Here is an 18,013-nt window from a genome sequence, read left to right as displayed (position 1 = left end):
TTGGGACACAACACCAAGCAGCTGCTCAGGGGCCAGGAGGAGCTCTGAAGACTCAGGGGAGCCCAGAATGCCCTAGCCCGGGCCCTCAGAGAGATAAGGACCACAGACAGACCAGCTCGACCAGTGCAAGGAAGGAAGGAGTGGCTAGGAGAGATCATCATCGCAAGAGGCAAAACTAAACTGCACCAAGTACTCTAAACAACAACTGCATCGGCAAGCCATCTTACAGATGAGGAAACTGAGGCACAAAGAAGGTTACACAGCAGGAAAGTAGAGGAGCTGGAATTAGAACCCAGGTCCTCTGACTCCCATTACCCTGCTCTTTCCACTAGGCTGATTCTCTTTTTTGGGGTTCTTGATTCAGCTGTGAACCCCAGGACAAAATCTCAACCTCACTAGGCTCGGCTAGATCCCGGCTCCTCCACTTGTCTGCTGTGTGTCCTTGGGCAAGTTGCTGCACTTTTCTGGGCCTCAGCTCCCTCATCCGTAAAATGGGGATCAAGACTGTGAGCCCCATGTGGAACATGTACTGTGTCTAACCTGATTTGCTTGTAACCGCTTAGTACTGTGCCTGGCACATTATAAACACTTAACAAGCACAGTAACTATTATTATCAGATCTACTGAGGCAAGGAAATGCAGAGGGTAAATCCTCTAAATCCTTTTGTCTTTAATAAACACAACTATAACTCAGGTACTGGGCAATTATTGTGATGAAAATGGTGACATATTACCATGGCCTAGTGGCAAGAGCATTTGCTTGGGAGTCAGAAGACATGAGTTCTAATCCTGGCTTCTCCACTTGTCTACTGTGTGACCTTGGGCAAGTCATTTCACTTCTCTGGGTCTCAGTTCCCTTATCTGTAAAATGGGGATTAAGACTGTGAACCCCATGTGGGACACAGACTGTGTTCAACCTGTTTACTTTGTCTCTACCCTAGAGCTTAGAACAGTGCTTGGCACAAAGTAAGCACTTAGCAAATACGATAATTACGATTCTTATGCAAAGTCTTGCAATACACACTGGGGAATGGTATGAGGTTATGGAATCAAAATAATCCCAGGTTCCCAGGAGACTCACTAGCTAAAACGTGGAGGAGAGGAGAAACACAATGGGGAGAGAAATAACTGAGAAAATACAGGCAAAACAATAATTCAGCAATTAATTAAAAAATGTACAATACTCAATCAATGGTACATACTGAGTGTTTACTGTGCATGGGGCACTGTACTAAACTCTTGAAAAGTAGGTACTCAATCATATTTACTGAGTTTTCTGTGTGCAGAGCACTGTACTAAGTGCTTGAGAGAGCATAATATAACAGAGTTGGTAGACACATTCCCTGCCCACAAGGAGTTTGCAGTTTAGAGGGAAGAGAGACACTAAACATAAATAAATTATACATAATTATATATAATATGATGGCACTTGTTGAGCACTTACTATGTGCAAAGCACTGTTCTAAGCACTGGGGAGGATACAAGGTTATCAGATTGTCCTACGTGGGGCTCACAGTCTTCATCCTCGTTTTACAAATGAGGTAACTGAGGCACAGAGAAGTTAAGTGACTTGCCCAAAGTCACACAGCTGACAACTGGTGGAGTGCTGTGAGGACATACAGGAAAGTGTTCCCAGGAGAGTGAGCACAGTGCTCTGCACACAGTAAGCACTCAATAAATACAATTGAATTGAATGAATGAATGGTGCTTACAGAGGTTGTGTTCATAGTTCTTGATCTGCCTCATTTTTCCATTTAAAAACAGGGGGCTACCTCAGTTTTGCATCCTAATGAAGCTTTCTTCTATAGTACATCTCTGTTGTTGTTGTTAGTTTTTTTCTGTTAGTGTTCAATCACATTTTCTTGCCAAAAGCCAGCCAATTGTTTATATTCATGATTGTCAGCTCAGGACTTTCTGTCTTACCATCAGATCCTACAAGTGCAGCCGATGATAGATGGTTATGCTTTGGATTCTGAAACATGATATTTCATAAGGCGCATTTCATCCACAAAGCCGAAGCCTCGGCTTTAATATGCATGATGTGGACTTGCAGAGAAGCCTGAAATATAAACTCCGTAGGAGCCTCAAGAATAAACAATAGTTGGTTATTTCACGACTGGTCATTTATTGAGCACCAACATTGAGATAGATACTGCTCATGCCAAGCTGGTCACAGTGGGGCTGCAGAATCTTGCAGAAATTGGTGTCCAGTCCTTAATGGAGTAAATCGTGGGATTGGGGGAAGGCAAACAACCAGAATTCTCCTCCCCAAAGTATTAGAGTGCTGGTAGAGACCTGAGCAAGCAATGAGTGGAAAGAGCCATGGTTTGGGAGTCAGAGGACTCAGATTCTAATCCCAGCTCTGCCACTTCCCTGTTGTGTGAACTTGGGAGAGTCACTTAACTTCTCAGTCCCTCAGATCCCTCATCTGCAAACTGGGGATTCAATACCTGTTTTCCCTCCTTCTTAGACTGTGAGCCCCATGTGGGACCCAATTATCTTGTATCTCCTCCAGTCCCAGCCAGACGGGGAGAGAGAACAGAGAGGAGAGGTGAAAGGAATTATATCGGGAAGGCAAAGTGTTGGCTTCCCTCCTCTCTCCTTTCCCTTTCTGACCAGGGCTTGGACTAGGGTTGGGGCCGAGGCTAATTAGTGAGAGTGGTTGACATTAGTCTCTCAGTATTTTTACCATTTTATTTGACTGTTTGATGATAAAATTATCAAACACAATGAATTCAGTCGTATTTATTGAGCACTTACTGTGTGCAGAGCACTGTACTAAGCACTTAACGAAAATACAGAAAGTACAGCAGTTATATCCTCCAGGAAAACTCCTCTTCTAATAATCCTTCATCTCATTCATTCATTCATTCAATTGTATTTATTGAGCGCTTACTGTGTGCAGAGCACTGTACTAAGAGCTTGGAAAGTACAATTCGGCAATTCATCTTCTTTCACTGCCTCCACCAAAGTCTGGGGATTTTTTTTCTTTGCCTGGTAAGGTTGAAATTGAAATTTCTTCTGTCTCCACTTGGTTGTGGGCCTTGAATATAAGGACATGGTTAATGGATTTTAGGCATCAAGGTAACAAGCAGTGACAAGGAAACAGCTACTGCAGGGTTTCTGGGATATTCTGTCAGCTCAGAGCCATCCTACCAAATGCTGCCAAGTAAATGGTGTCTTGCATTTGGGAGGCCTCTCTCAATCAATTAGCCAATAATCAATGGTATTTATTGAGTACTTACTCTGTGTACAGCACTGTACTAAGCATTTGGGGGAGTGCAATGCAACAGAATCATTGGACACAAGAATAAAATTTGTTAAGGGCAGGAAATGTGTCTGCTAATACTGTTGTATTGTACTCTCCCAGGGGCTTAGTACAGTGCTCTGCATATAGTACATGCTCCATAAATATCATTGATGGATTGAATGACTAATGGGATAGAGTGACCAGTGCTCTAAGAAGAATTAGACTCTTATTTCAGCGTGGCCGACTGTGCTCAGCACTTAGTACAGTGCTATACACACAGTAAGCGTTCGATAAATACAATTGAATGAATTAATGAATGAAAGAGCATGCCACTGTGAACGAGAACACCTAAATTCTAATCCCAGCTCTGCAACTTGCCTGCTATGTGACCTTGGGCAAGTCACTTACTGTCTCCATACCTCAGTTTTCTCATCGGTAAAATGAAGATAAAATATCTGTTCTTCCTCCCTCTTGGAGTCCCACATGGGATAGAGACTGTCTGATCTAATTACCTGTTTCTTCCACAGCATTTACCACAGCAAGCTTGTCACACTGTAAGTGCTTAATAAAGCATAATCATGTCCTCCCATTTCTAAATCTGTTGGGAGGATAGGTGGCTATACAGAAGAAGGAAATGCCAAACAAGGAAAAAGGCACAGTTCCATATCCATATCCACCAGGAATATGGTGTTCAGCTCAGACTGCCACATCTTGGAAGCATTTAGGGGCTCTCTTACCCTTCTGTGCCCCAGAGCACTTATGTCCCTACCCTTATACTTGGTTGCCACCTCTACTTGTATTTTATTTTAATGCCTTCCTCCCTCTCTAGATTTCATGCTCCTCAAGGGCAAGGATGATGACAATTGTAGTAGTAATAATAATAATAATAATGGCATTTGTTAAGTGCCTACTATGTGCAAATCACTGTTCTAAGCGCTGGGGGGATACAAGGTGATCAGGTTGTCCCATGTGGGGCTCACAATCTTCATCCCCATTTTACAGATGAGGTAACTGAGGCTCAGAGAAGTTAAATGACTTGCCCAAGGTCACACAGCAGACACGTGGCAGAGCCGGGCTTTGAACCCATGACCTCTGACTCCAAAGCCCGGGGTCTTTCCACTGAGCCATGCTGCTTCTCAGTAATGGTAAAGAGAGGCAGTGTGGTCTAATGAATAGAAAAACAGACTCGGAAGTCAGAAGGGCTTGGGTTCTAATCCCAGCTCCTCCACTTGTCTGATGTGTGACAAGTCACTTAATTCCTCTGTGCCTCAGTTCCCTCATCTGTAAAATGGGGATTAAGACTGTGAACCTCATGTGGGACAGGGACTGTGTCCAACCTGATTATCTTGTATCTAGCCCAGTTGCTCAGAATAGTGCCTGGCACATAGTAATCACCCAACAAATGCCACAGTATATAGTAGTAATAATAATAATAATAATGGCATTTATTAAGTGCTTACCATGTGCAAAGCACAGTAATAGTATTTGCTAAGCGCTTACTGTATCTAGAAAAGAGTCTTGTCTTATGCCATCGGCTCGTTTTCGACCCATAGCGACACCACGGACATATCTCTCCCAGAACGCCCTGCTCTCATCTGCAATTGTTCTGGTAGTGTATCCATAGAGTTTTCTTGGCAAAAATATGGAAGTGGTTTACCATTGCCTCCTGCGCAGTAAACATGAGTCTCCACCCTCGACTCTCTCCCACGCTGCTGCTGCCCAGCATGAGTGAGTTTTCACTTGTAGCAGACTGCTTTCCACTTGCTAGCCACTGCCCAAACTAGGAATGGAGTGGGTATGCCTCTGCCTGACTCTCCCTCCTGTAGCCGAGACTGGTAAAGTACTGGAAACTCTCCAGGGAAAGAGTACATGGGTGGAAATTAAACACAGACACTGTCCCTTGAGGGCTGTATGATCTATGCATTCAAAGCTTCCCTAGTCTCTCTCCAGCTAAAGCTGACTAAAAGGGACTGAGAGAAAGAAAAGTTTTCCAACCACTTGGTATTTGTTAAGCAATTCCCGTGTGCCAGTCACTGTACTAAACGCTGGGGTAGCTATGAGTAATCAGGTTTGGTCACAGTACTTGTCCCACATAGGAGTCATAGTCTTAACCCCTGTTTTACAGATGAGGTAACTGAAGCACAGAGAAGTTGAGTAAATCACCCAAGATCACACAGCAGACAAGTGGTAGAGCCAGGATTAGAACCCAGGTGTTTCAGACTCCCATGCCAGTACTCTATCCCCGAGGCCACTTTTTCTCAACCAGTTGATAAAGAGCTTTGTCTAACACACCAAGTTCAGCAAACAGCAGCTGGAGGAAAATGCCATAAATACCATGATTGATTGACTTTCGCAGATGATTTTTAGACTGTGAGCCCACTGTTGGGTAGGGACTGTCTCTATATGTTGCCAATTTGTACTTCCCAAGCGCTTAGTACAGTGCTCTGCACGTAGTAAGCGCTCAATAAATACGATTGATGATGATGATGATGATTGACTTTCGAGACTGTAAGTAGTTGTGGGCAGGGAATGTGTCTGTTATCTTGTTATATTGTCCTCTGAGGAGTTCTTGATACAGTGCACCACACACAGTAAGTGCTCAATAAATACGACTGACTGTCTGATTCTTGGCCAGTCAGGATCCAAACAGAGGCTTTCCTTGCCTCTCCCCGCCACCCACCCCAGCAAGACATGAACACCGCCTTTTAAAGCTATCCAGAGTTGTCCATGGCCTAAAGCTTCTGAGTCAGTTACATTTTATTGCTTGTAGGACTATTGACTGAGGCTGTTAGTTTTCAGCTGCCAATTCCTTCTGCCTTTCCCCTTCTGACGTTATCCTGGGAGCCTGGTTTACTGTTCAGGACAGAGAGCAGGCAGACAAATAATAAACAAGGGATAGAACCTACTATTAACAGGGTAAATTACAGGGGCCCTTACAGAAACTCCAGTTTTGATGTGTGGCCAAATTACCCTCCTCCACTTTCCTATCTTTCCATTTCCCATCTAACTCATTGTCGGAGGTGGAGCAGGGGACAGACATGGTCTTTGGAAGATCTTCCGCTCTGCTCAGGAGTATTCCATGTGGGCCCCGAATGATAACGATAATAATAATAATAGTAATGGCAATAATAATAATACTTAGTAAAACCCAGTCGTATATTCAGCATCTAAATAACTTGCATGACCGCAGTACTGTTTTCATTTAGTTATCCCTCCCCACAGTACTGTGACGCAGGATCTCTTCATTTGAAAGATAAGAATAGCGAGGTTCAGAGAGACTAAGTGCCTTACCCAAAGTCACACAGCAAAAAAGACTGCAATGCAGAGGTATGAAAGGTTAAGTCCAAGGATTTAGGGAGTTGATCAAAATGCAACAGATCAATCAATCAATCAATCAATCAATCGTATTTATTGAGCGCTTACTGTGTACAGAGCACCGTACTAAGCGCTTGGTAGCTACCCTGTTGTATTGACATTTATTCACTTTTAAAATAAATCCACTGCAAGCTGAGCTACAGCTCTTAATAATTATTGCAGTATTTGATTAAGATTACTGTGTACCAAGCACTATATTAAGTGCAGGGGTAGGTACAAGATAGGTCAGAGAAGGACATGATCATAATTTATTAAGCACTTGCTATGTGACAAGCATGCTGTGGTAAACACTCTGGAACAAACAAGGTATTTAGGTCGCTCTCCATCCCACATGGGACTCACAATTTGAGGGAGTGAGAACACTTATTTAATCTTTAGTTTACAGATAAAGAAATTGAGGTGCAGAGAAGTTAAGTGACTTGCCTGAGGGCACACAGCAGGCAAGCAGCAGAGTCAGGATTAGAACCCAGTTCCCCTGACTTCCAGGCCCGTGCTCCTCAGTTTCTAGTAGCTCTTCCCTGTGAGCTTGTCAAAATGAGGAACAACAGGCAAGAAATGGAAAATAATTTATATTTCCAGTAGCAACAAGACAATAAATGTCAGACAAAATCACTGATCAATAGAGTGAGTTAGTGGTATGGTAGAAACACAAGTCAAATAGGAAAATATAACCAGTACCATTATAACGCCTTCTCAGGATGGGTCAGAAATGACTCAACAGCGTAAGACAAGACCATTGTAACACAGGCTCTCCTTGCATAATGTGGCTAAAATACAATGGAAAAACTAGGGAATGTTCTTCCTTTAACACAAATCTGTTCTGGTATAACACGATCCACAAGTTATTACAAAGAGATTTGGTGCAGGAAGAAAAAGCTATATGTATGAATATGCTGCCAGTCAAGAAGTGATGTTGAGAGGCTTCACAGACTCTGCCTTACCTTTATTCTACTAAACCGTAGAGTACTTTGTGTTTTTTGCAACCTTATATTATTTGATACAATAAAATGATAAGGGGTGAAAATGTAAAGCAATCAGTGAGTCTGGAGGGCACAGCAATAACAGAAAAAATTACAGCACAAAACGTCCTTGTCATATCCCAGCTTGACTATGGAATGAATCATCTTCCTCACCGGTCTCCCCTCTTCCATTCTCTCCCCTATCTAGTCTCCACCTTTCTTTGCTTCTTGGATCATTTTTCTAAAGTGTCATACTATGCACTGCTTTCTGGTTGTCAGAAACCTTCTATGCTTACGTATTTGCTTCTGTGCAGTCTCTAGACTCTGAGCTCCTTGTGGGCAGGGAGCATTTCTATCAATCAATCAATCAATCGTATTTATTGAGCGCTTACTGTGTGCAGAGCACTGTACTAAGCGCTTGGGATGTACAAGTTGGCAACATATAGAGACAGTCCCTACCCAACAGTGGGCTCACAGTCTAGAAACTAGACTACCAACTGTTACACTGTAATAATAATAATTATGGCATTTGTCAGGTAGTCAATCATATTTATTGAGTGCTGACTGTGTGCAGAGCACTGTACAAAGCACTTGGGAAAGTACAATATAACAATAAACACATTCCCTGACCACAGTGAGCTTACAGTCTATAGGGAGAGACAGACATGAATATAGATAAATTACAGTTATGTACTTAAGCGCTGTGGGGCTGGGAGGGGGAATGAATAAAGGGAGCAAAGTCAGGGTGATGCAGAGAGAGTGGCAGAGGAGGAGAGGAGGGCTTAGTAGAGAAGGCCTCTTGGAGGAGATGTGCCTTTGGTAAGGTTTTGAAGGGGGGAAAGTAATAGTAATAGTAGTAATAGTAATAGTAACAGAGAAGTAGCAGCAGTAGTAGTAGTAATAGTCGAAATAATAATATTCACTGAGCACCTAGTGAGGGCAATGCACTATACTAAGTGCTTGGGAAAATACAATAGAAGCATAAGAAACATTCCCTGCCCCCAGGAGTTTATACAATAATGGGAGACAAACAGGAAATATTTACAAGCTGTGGAATCTGGGAAGCCTGCAGGGAATAGTGAAGGGGCTAAGAATTTGGTCTTTTTAGGTTCATGTCTACCCCTCCAAGAAGTTTGCTAGACATCCTGTATCCCCCCCAGCACTTAGAACAGTGCTTCACACATAGTAAGCACTTAACAAATGCCATCATTATTATGAGAAACAGCGTGGCTCAGTGGAAAGAGCAAGGGCTTTGGAGTCAGAGATCATGAGTTCAAATTCTGGATCTGCCAATTGTCAGCCATGTGACTTTGGGCAAGTCATTTAATTTCTCTGTGCCTCAGTTACCTCATCTGTAAAATGGGGATTAAGACTGTGAGCCCCCCATGAGACAACCTGATCACCTCGTAACCTCCCCAGCGCTTTGAACAATGTTTTGTACATAGTAAGCACTTAATAAATGCCAGCCCTTGGTAGTTCCTGGTGATTTTTCTAGTCCCCTGCTCACCCAGTTAATCTACATAAGGGGTGTCATGGCCCCACTACTGAAAGCCACAGAAATGTCATTCCATTTCATTACCTGGTGTCTGCCTAACCCGAAACAGTCCACAGAGGAAGTGGAAAGTATTATTTGATGATCTCTCTGCCGAAAGGCCAGGCGCCTCTCACCTAACATTCAGGCACAGATTGATATCAAATGAGGAAAACCCACATGGGAAAAGAAGAAAACCAAGATGGCCACCAGTGGTGGTGAGTCACTCACTCACTGAATCTTCTTTTCTCTCTGTGGGGCAGGGCTACTCCGGGCCCCGATCCCAGAACTGTTGACTGGCCAGGGAATGGGGTGACCAATTGCCACTGGAGTTAGAACTGAACTTCCATGTTCCCTAACATGGAAGGCCTCCCTCAGGTATGCCATCAGGGAGAAGTCTCAGTTAACCTACTGAGCCTTTTGGAGCCTCCACATCATGGCCTAGGGAGTCAGAAATCAGTCAATCAGCCAGTCAGTCAATCATATTTATTGAGCACTTACTGTGTGCAGAGCATTGTGTTAAACTCTTGGGAGAGTACAATCTAACAATGAGCAGCTCATTCCCTGTTCACAGTGAGCTTACAGTCTAGAAGGGGAGCCAAACATTACTATAAATAAACCCAAAAGGACCTGGCTTCTAATCCCGGCTCCACCACTTGTCTACTGTGTGACCTTGGGCAAGTCACTTAGCTTCTCTGTGCCTCAGTTCCTTCATCTGTAAAATGGGGATTAAGACTGGGAGCGTCACATGGGACAGACTGTAAACTCCTTATGGGCAGGGATGTGTCTGTTTATTGTTGTATTGTACTCTCCCAAGTGCTTAGTACAGTGCTCTGCACACAGTAAGTGCTCAATAAATATGAATGAATGAATGAATGAATGACAGGGACTATGTCCAACCCAATTTGCTTGTATCTGCCCCAGCACTTGGTATAGTGCCTGGCACTTAGTAAGAGCTAAACAAATACAATTATCCTTATCATCTTTATAATAATAATAATAATGATAATGGCATTTTTAAAGCACTTACTATGTGCAAAGCACTGTTCAAAGCACTTTATCACAGAAATAGTCCAGAGGACTAAAGGGGAAAAAAATAGGGAATTTGCCCAACTCCAATTTCAGATGACTGTGTTCCTGGGTTCCTGTAAAACCAAAATAAAGTGTCAGCACATGTGCTTCTAGTCAAGATGATTCTGCTCTGGGTATAACATTTTCTTCCTTTTAATAGAAAATTTTCTTTCCAATTTATTCTCTATTGAATTTGGGTGCTTGTCTAATTTCTGTCAGAAGGGGCAGCTCTGAATCAGATACTGTTGTCTTGGCTGGAATTCACTGTATTTTCAATCAATCATATTTATCAAGCACTAACTGTATGCAGAGCATTGTAATAATAATAATAATGATGGTATTTGTTAAGCACTTATTATGTGCCAAGCACTGTTCTAAGCACTAGGGTAGATCAAGGTAATCAGGTTGCCCCACATGGGCTCACAGACTTAATCCTCATTTTACAGATGAGGTAATTTAGGCACAGAGAAGTTAAGTGGCTTACCCAAGGTCACAAAGTAGACAAGTGGCAGAGGTGGGATTATAACCCACATCGTCTGTACTAAGCGCTTTGGGAGAGAACAAATAACAGAGTTGGTAGTCACAGTCCCTGCTCATAACGAGCTTACAAGCTAGAGGTCCTTTGATTCCCAGTCCTGTGCTCTTCCCACTGGACCTATTTACCACTACTTTACCACTGGGGCATTCTGGGAGGAAAGTGGCTCCTCTGTTAGTCAATAATAGAAAAACCCCACTTCTTTGGGGACAGACCAAGTTTAAGGGAGAGGGTAGGGTTTAGATGGGGATATTGGGGACGGGTGGTTGTCACTGTGGGACTGCTGAGGGAATTGTTCCCTGTTCCAGTGGACATTGTGGGCTGAGAATCTAGGGAGATGGGCTCTTCTCCCCACCTTATTTCCTTCCTGCTATTGTAACACCTAGGCACGTAGGGCCTTACCCTCTAAGTGCCTCCACCCCTCATAACACCTAAGCATGCATTTGTAAACTCAGTTGCTTCCCCCTACCTGTAATTTATTTTTGCATCTATCTTCCTCCTTAGCTTGCAAAGTAGCATGTCCTAGTGGGAAGAGCTCAGGTGTGGGAGTCGGAGGAACTGGATTCTAATTCTAGCCCTGCCAATTACTTGCTACATGCCCTTAGGCAAGTCACTTAACTTCTCTGTGCCTCAATTTCCTCAACTCTAAAATGGGGATTAAATACCTGTTCAACTTTCTATGGAGATAGTTAGCCCCATGTGGGACAGGGACCGTATCTGACATGATTAATTTGGATCTACTCCAGTGCTTAGAATGGTGCTTAACACATACTAAATGCCTAACAAATTAATAATAATAATAATTGTAAGCACCTTGAGGGTAGGAATTGTGTCTCTAATTCTGTTGTACTCTTCCACACTCTAGGTACAGTGCTCTGCACAGGGTAAGTGTTCAATAAATGACAGTGATTCATAGATTGATTCTCTGCTCCAGGCTTGATGTGATCTTGAGCTGATCTATCCTTAGGGCTTCAGTTCTTTCATTACAACAAGCTAATGTTTGTCCCTCTCCCAACTGCTGGGTTATAACAATAGCAAGATAAATATTTGGAAAGCAATGAAAGGCTTCCAGAGGAGAGGAGCAAACTGAAAACCAAAGTAAAGTGGCCCCACAACGTCATTAAAAAAAGGTATGAAGTCCTCTTCTGGTGTGTGAGGACAGAGAGATCAGAGGGACAAAGGAAAAGTGATAGCTCAGTGAGGTGAGCACGCAAATTCATGAAGCCAATTTTCTTATGCATTGCATCCAGGAAAAAGAAATCAAACAACCAGAACATAGTCAATAGACTTTGAAAAGAAGCCAAACTGCTTTTATTGGAGGTTGTCAACCGGTTCTGAGGTTGTAAATATACAGTTTCAGAGCAAGGTTGAAAATCTCTGGTTTACATCATGGAGGGGAATAAAGGAGCTAGCTAATTCACATGCTGGGGTCTTCCAAGATCCTCGGGTCAGGAGCATTCGTCCCCTGAAAGCTGCTGAAAACCTCTCTTAGTTGTGCTGGATATACAGTGTTCTAAGCGGACTGATTTTCCAAGGCATATGTGGTCATCTCTCTTGCTCCACAACACCCAGAATGGAACATTACATGTGGTTAGGACAGATCCTGAAATCTCAGAATTAAAGACTTCTCCCCCAGCAACTTGCTCCCACTTCTCCTGGTGGCAACGGGCTTAGTAATGAGGAGTAAGAACAGGGTTGACTTTCAGAAGAACCTTATCCTTGTTCTCCTAGAAGGACCGAATACCCTAAGAACTCGAATTAGGTGTTGGGATCCAATAAATGCCAGCGGGAAAAGACCTGGCCATGAGTGGTATGAAAAACTCTTTCAGAAGGAAGTGGAATGGAAAGCAGGATGTAAGGACATGGGATGAATTGAGTGTTTGTGCTTGCTCAGGGATCCTCTCCAAAATTAATATTGCATGGAGAGCTAGGATATAAATCCGAGGGCTCTGAGTAAGATAGTGGTCTAGAAGAGTATTGTGATTCCTATATTCCTCTATCCCAGACAGAGACCCTGGAAAGTTCCCTGTGTCAAGGACGCCAGCCATTTCTGAAAATGAGACATAACCTTCATTTCCTGTGGCCAGGGACCGCATCAACCGCCACTGGGACCCAGGGCTAATTCATTTTGCGAAGCCTCTGGGACATCATCACATCACATGGAATATGACATTATGGGGCACAAAGCCAGAAAGAACAAGAGAGCTATGGAGAGAAAGAGAGAAAGAGAGAGAGAGAGATTGGACACAGGCCCTGTCCCACTTGATGCTCACAGTCTTGACTCCCATTTTACAGATGAGGTAACTGAGGCACAAAGAAATTAAGTGACTTCCCCAAGGTCACACAGCAGACATGTGGCAGAGCCTGGTTTAGAACCCATGACTTTCTGACTCCATGCTCTATCCACTACTCCATGCTGCTTGAGTCAAGGAAAAAGGAAACAGTTTCTTTCTCAACTTGCTCTTGTTTGCTTTTCCCCTAGTGAGGAATTTTGAGACCTTCCCTGAGAAAGAGGAGCTGAGTGAGCAGAAGCTGGTGCCTCAGATGTCAGATGGTCAGGATGACCCTGGCTGGATTTAGCCTCAAACGACCCTGTTTGGGGCCCTGGATTCCTCAGTTGCTCCTTCCATCAAAATGCTTCCCCCGTCTCCTCCCAAACCCATCGTTTCCCTCCCTTCCATCTTCCCTTCTGACCTCTAAGCTCCTTGTGGGCAATGTGTCTATCACATCTGTTACACTCTACTCTCCCAAGTGCTTAGAGAGCACTCAATAAATATGATTTATTGATTGATTCTCTCTCTCCTTCTCTTCCTCTCTCCTATATATTGCTTCCTGTCTCCTCTTAAATAAGCACTCAACAAATGATTGCCTCTCTCTCCCCTCTTTTTCCTTCTCTCTCTCTCTCTCCTATATCTCCTTCTCTCCTATCTCTCTCTTTCTCTTCTTAAAACCCTGGGGGGTTCAAATAGGAAGCCAATTGTGCCTGATTGGGCTCCCATACTCTCTTACTCACCCTGCATCATCAAAAATATTTTGTACATTAAGTACTTTGCAGTGAGCCAGCTAGCCCCATCCATTTAGCTGAGCTGCGTTGTTCAACTGCCCTTACATTAGAGACAAAGCAAATTAAAGATGGTTTCCCCTCCACAACCCTAGGGTTGAGTCCCAGACCCATGAGTTCACTTCCTTTTGCTGGCCAAACCTATGGCATTTTTCTTTTTGCTACCAGCAGTCACCCAGGTGGCTCTTGCCAATTTTCCCACCCTTTTCTCACCTCCTCTCACACCACTTCCACTCACCCCACCCTCTCTGTTTGTCCCCATGACTTCTGGAAACCCTCCCCAACACACTCCCCTTGCCCCCCACCATGCCAGCCTTGCCTGACAATACTGGCTTAGGTCAGGGGTCCACTAGTCTGTTCCCACAGGTGGCTATGGGACATTTGGAGGAAGTGGGGGGACAATAGGCTTCTTAATCACAGGCCGATGACCACTGTAATTGTTCCTCATGGGTTCTCCTTCTCCCCTCTCCACACTATTAATAATAATAATAATGATGGTATTTGTTAAGCTCTTACTCTGTGCCAAGCACTGTTCTAAGAGCTGGGATAGATGCAAGGTATTCAAGTTGTCCCATGTGGGGCTCACAGTCTTAATCCCCATTTTACAGATGATGTAACTGAGGCACAGAGAAGTGACTTGTCTCTGACTCCCAAGCCCATGCTCTTTCCATGCATCTTCTCTGCTATACACTATATATACTTTACACTACTATGCTACGATATATACTGTACACTATATACACTATATATACTTTGCTTCTAGACCTTTTTACTATGTTGTTCTGCACACATCTCCCTACTCCTCAAGAACCATCAGGGGTTACCTAGTTTTCTTCATATCAAGCAGAAACTCCTGATCACTGGTTTACCGCTGGACTGTAAACTCCTTATGGGTAAGGAATGTCTACTGTCTCTATTGTATTGTACTCTCCTAAGAGCTTAGTACAGTGCTCTGCACACAGTAAGCACAGATAAGTCAAGTCACTTGCCCAAGGTCACACAGCAGACAAGTGGTGGCACTGGGATTAGAACCCAGGGCTTTCTGACTTTCAGGATTGTGCTTTATCCACTAGACCACATGGCTTCTTTTTTCAAATCACTTCTCTCATTACCAAGGAGGGCAACAGAAAGGCCTGAAGTGGGGTTTTCTTGCAATCTGATCCCAGTTTGGTCTTATCTGAGACAGAGTTCCCTTATACACTGTCACCATAGAGACTCCATCAACTCATACTTCTGTGCTTAATCTTGCAATCTGGTGCTGCTATTACTGATCTTACATCCTAGATGTAGGGCAGCAAATTAAACTGCTTTTTCTTAAGGAAGCATTCAAGCTGGAGACAGATCCTTTAATCTAAGACAGAGGCAGGGAGAGTACTAAACATCTGACCAAGTGGGGTATTGATTACTTTTGCTGAATTTCTGGTGCGAGTGGAGAAGAGAAAAACTGGATGGATTTCAGAACTTTCAGGATCGCTGAAGGGAAACGTTATGGATGTTGGAAGGTTTGAAAGAGGTTTAAGTTAGCTCCATAGATATGGGTTTTGGAAGGCCGATAGGAGGGGTAGATGGTACATTCATCAATCAACCAAGACTGCAAGCTTGTTGTGGACAGGGAATGTGCTTATTGCTGCAATACGCTCTCTCTAGCGCTTAGTACAGTGCTCTGCACACAGTTAGCACTCGAGAATACGGTGGGGTGTAGAGAGGTTAGTTAAGGAAGCCTACCTAGAGTGGAAGAAAACAATGAAGGTGTAATGCAAGGAGGGCTGGGTGTCAGAAAACCTGGGTTCTATTCAGGCCTTGTCAATTGTCTGCCATGTGACCTTGTGCGAGTCACTCAACTATTCTGGGCCTCTGAGGACATCTGTAAAATAAGGATTCAATACCTGTTTTCCTTCCTATTTAGACTGTGAGCTCCATGTGGGACAGAAACTGAATCCTCCCTGATTAGCCTGTATTTTCTAAGGTGCTTGGCGCATAGTGAAAAGTTAATAATATCTTAATTATTATCAAGTTGGAGGCAAGCTAGAAGTGGAGGGGGCTAGCCTATCAGGCAGAAGAAAGGAACTGGTTCTGGAGTCAGAAGCTAGAGGCTGCTACTGGAAACTAGTTAGGTTGTGGCCTAAGTTCTATTGCATTCTTGGCTGCCGGGGTTCTCTAGGCATAATTGAGCCCTTAGTATCCAATAATAATAATAATTATTATTAAGAATTATGTCCCTTGTTAAGTGCTTACTATGTGTGATGCACTAAGCTCTGGGGTAAATACAAGCTAATTAGGCAGGACACACTCCTTTTCCCACATGGGGCTCACCCTCATCCCCATTTTACAGATGAAGTGACTGAGGCACAGAGAAGTTAAGTCCCGTGCCCAAGGTCACACCGCTATCTAGCTGTTCTAGACTTCAAAGGTGTTGTAACTGATGGTGACATTTTATCAATGTGGGTGGGTGTGGCTGATAAAACCAATGTACAACTGACAATTTCTTTTACACTGTGTACATGGCCTTTTGCTCAGCTGAAATGATAGTTGGAGGATGTGGCCTGAGGAGAAGAAAGATTAATTGGGGAAAGCTTCCTGGAGAAGGTGAGATTTCAGAAGGGCTTTGTTGAAGCAGCTTGGCCTAGTGGAAAGAGCACGTGCCTGGGGGTCAGAGGACCTGGGTTCTAATCCCAGTTCCTCCACTTGTCTGCTTTGTGACCTTAATTTATCTGTGCTTCAATTCCCTCATCTGTAAGATGGACATTCAATACCTGTTCTCCCTCCTGTGTAGACTGAGAGCCCCACGTCCTGTCTTGTCTTATGCTGTGGAATGATTTCTGACCCATAACGATGCCATGGACACATCTCTCCCAGAATGCTCCACCTCCACCTGCAATCGTTCTGGTAGTGTATCCATAGAGTTTTCTTGGTAAAAATATGGAAGTGGTTTACCATTGTCTCCTTCCACACAGTAAACTTGAATCTCCGCCCTTGACTCACTCTCACGCTGCTGCTGTCCAGCACAGATGAGTTTTGACTTGTAGCAGATTGCCTTCCACTTGCTAGCCACTGCACAAGCTAGGAATAGAATGGCTTTGCCTCTGCTTGCCTCTCCCTCCCATAGTTGAGACTGGTAGAGGACTGGAAACTCTCCAGGTGTGACCCTGAGAGGGGGAGCCCCATGTGGGATCTGATTATTTTGAATCTACCCCAGTGTTTAGTATTCATTCATTCATACGTGTTTACTGAGCGTTTACTGTGTGCAGAGCACTATATTAAGCACTTGGGAAAGTACAGTAAAACAATAAAAAGACACATTCCCTGGATGGAGAGGGAAAGGTGGATTTTAGCAGTGTTGTGAAGGTGGAACCAATAGGATTTAGTGATGGAATGAATATGTGAGTTGAGTGAGAGAGTGGAGTCAAGGATAACATCAATGTTATGGGCTTGTGAGACGGGAAGGATGGTGATGCCATCTACATTGATGGGGAAGTCATGGGGTGGACAGCATTTGGGAGGGAAGATAAGGAGCTCTGTTTGGGACACATTAAGCTTGAGGTGATGAGAGGACATTTAAGTAGGGACGTCTTGCAGTCAAAGAGGAAATGTGAAACTGCAGAGAGGGAGAGAGATTAGGGCTGGAGATATAGATTTGGGTATCATCCAGAGCTGGTAGTTGGAGCCATGGGAGTGAATGAGTTCTCCAAGGGAGTGGATGTAGACAGAGAATAGGAGGAGACCCAGAACGGAACCTTGAGGGACACCGGAGTGGGAGGCAGAGGAGAGCCTGCGAAGGAGACTGAGTGGCCAGAGAGATGAAGAGAACCAGGTGAGGGCAGTGTCAGTGAAGCCAAGGTTGGATAATGTTTCCAGGAGAAGCGGGTGGTGCCAGTGTCCAAAGCAGCTGAGAGGTTGAGGAGGATTAGGATGGAGTAGAGGCTGTTGGATATGGCAAGAAGGAGATCATTAGTTACCTTTGCGGGGGTCATTTCTGTGGTGTGTTTGATACATAGTAAGCACTTAAATGTCACAATTATCATTACTATGGAGAGAGCTGAGGTCTGATGGATTTGAAGGGAGAAGGAATTTCTACTGGATCAGAAATATATTCAGGTTCAATGAAGATGGCACTTCTGACAGTGAGATTTTATCTCTGTGTGTGTGTGTGTGTGTGTGTGTGTGTGTTTGTGCCTGCTTCAGAACAGTGCCTATCCCATCCTCACTTGAAAGTAAACATTGTCCTTTGCTG

The 18,013-nt window shown here is 43.8% G+C and overlaps 1 non-coding gene across 1 annotated transcript; it reads right to left on the bottom strand.

Moving 5' to 3' along the window:
- Nucleotides 1-16,800: 16,800 nt before the first annotated feature.
- Nucleotides 16,801-16,938, bottom strand: LOC119932711. Its single transcript, XR_005452451.1, has one exon. It is a non-coding gene; the product is annotated as a small nucleolar RNA SNORA7 (small nucleolar RNA).
- Between the last annotated feature and the right edge of the window lie 1,075 nt (nucleotides 16,939-18,013).

Source organism: Tachyglossus aculeatus, chromosome 9 (assembly GCF_015852505.1).
Source record: "Tachyglossus aculeatus isolate mTacAcu1 chromosome 9, mTacAcu1.pri, whole genome shotgun sequence".
NCBI classification, from domain to species: domain Eukaryota; kingdom Metazoa; phylum Chordata; class Mammalia; order Monotremata; family Tachyglossidae; genus Tachyglossus; species Tachyglossus aculeatus.
The sequence above is the reverse complement of the archived record's forward strand: the minus strand, read 5'-3'. Positions and strand labels throughout refer to the sequence as shown.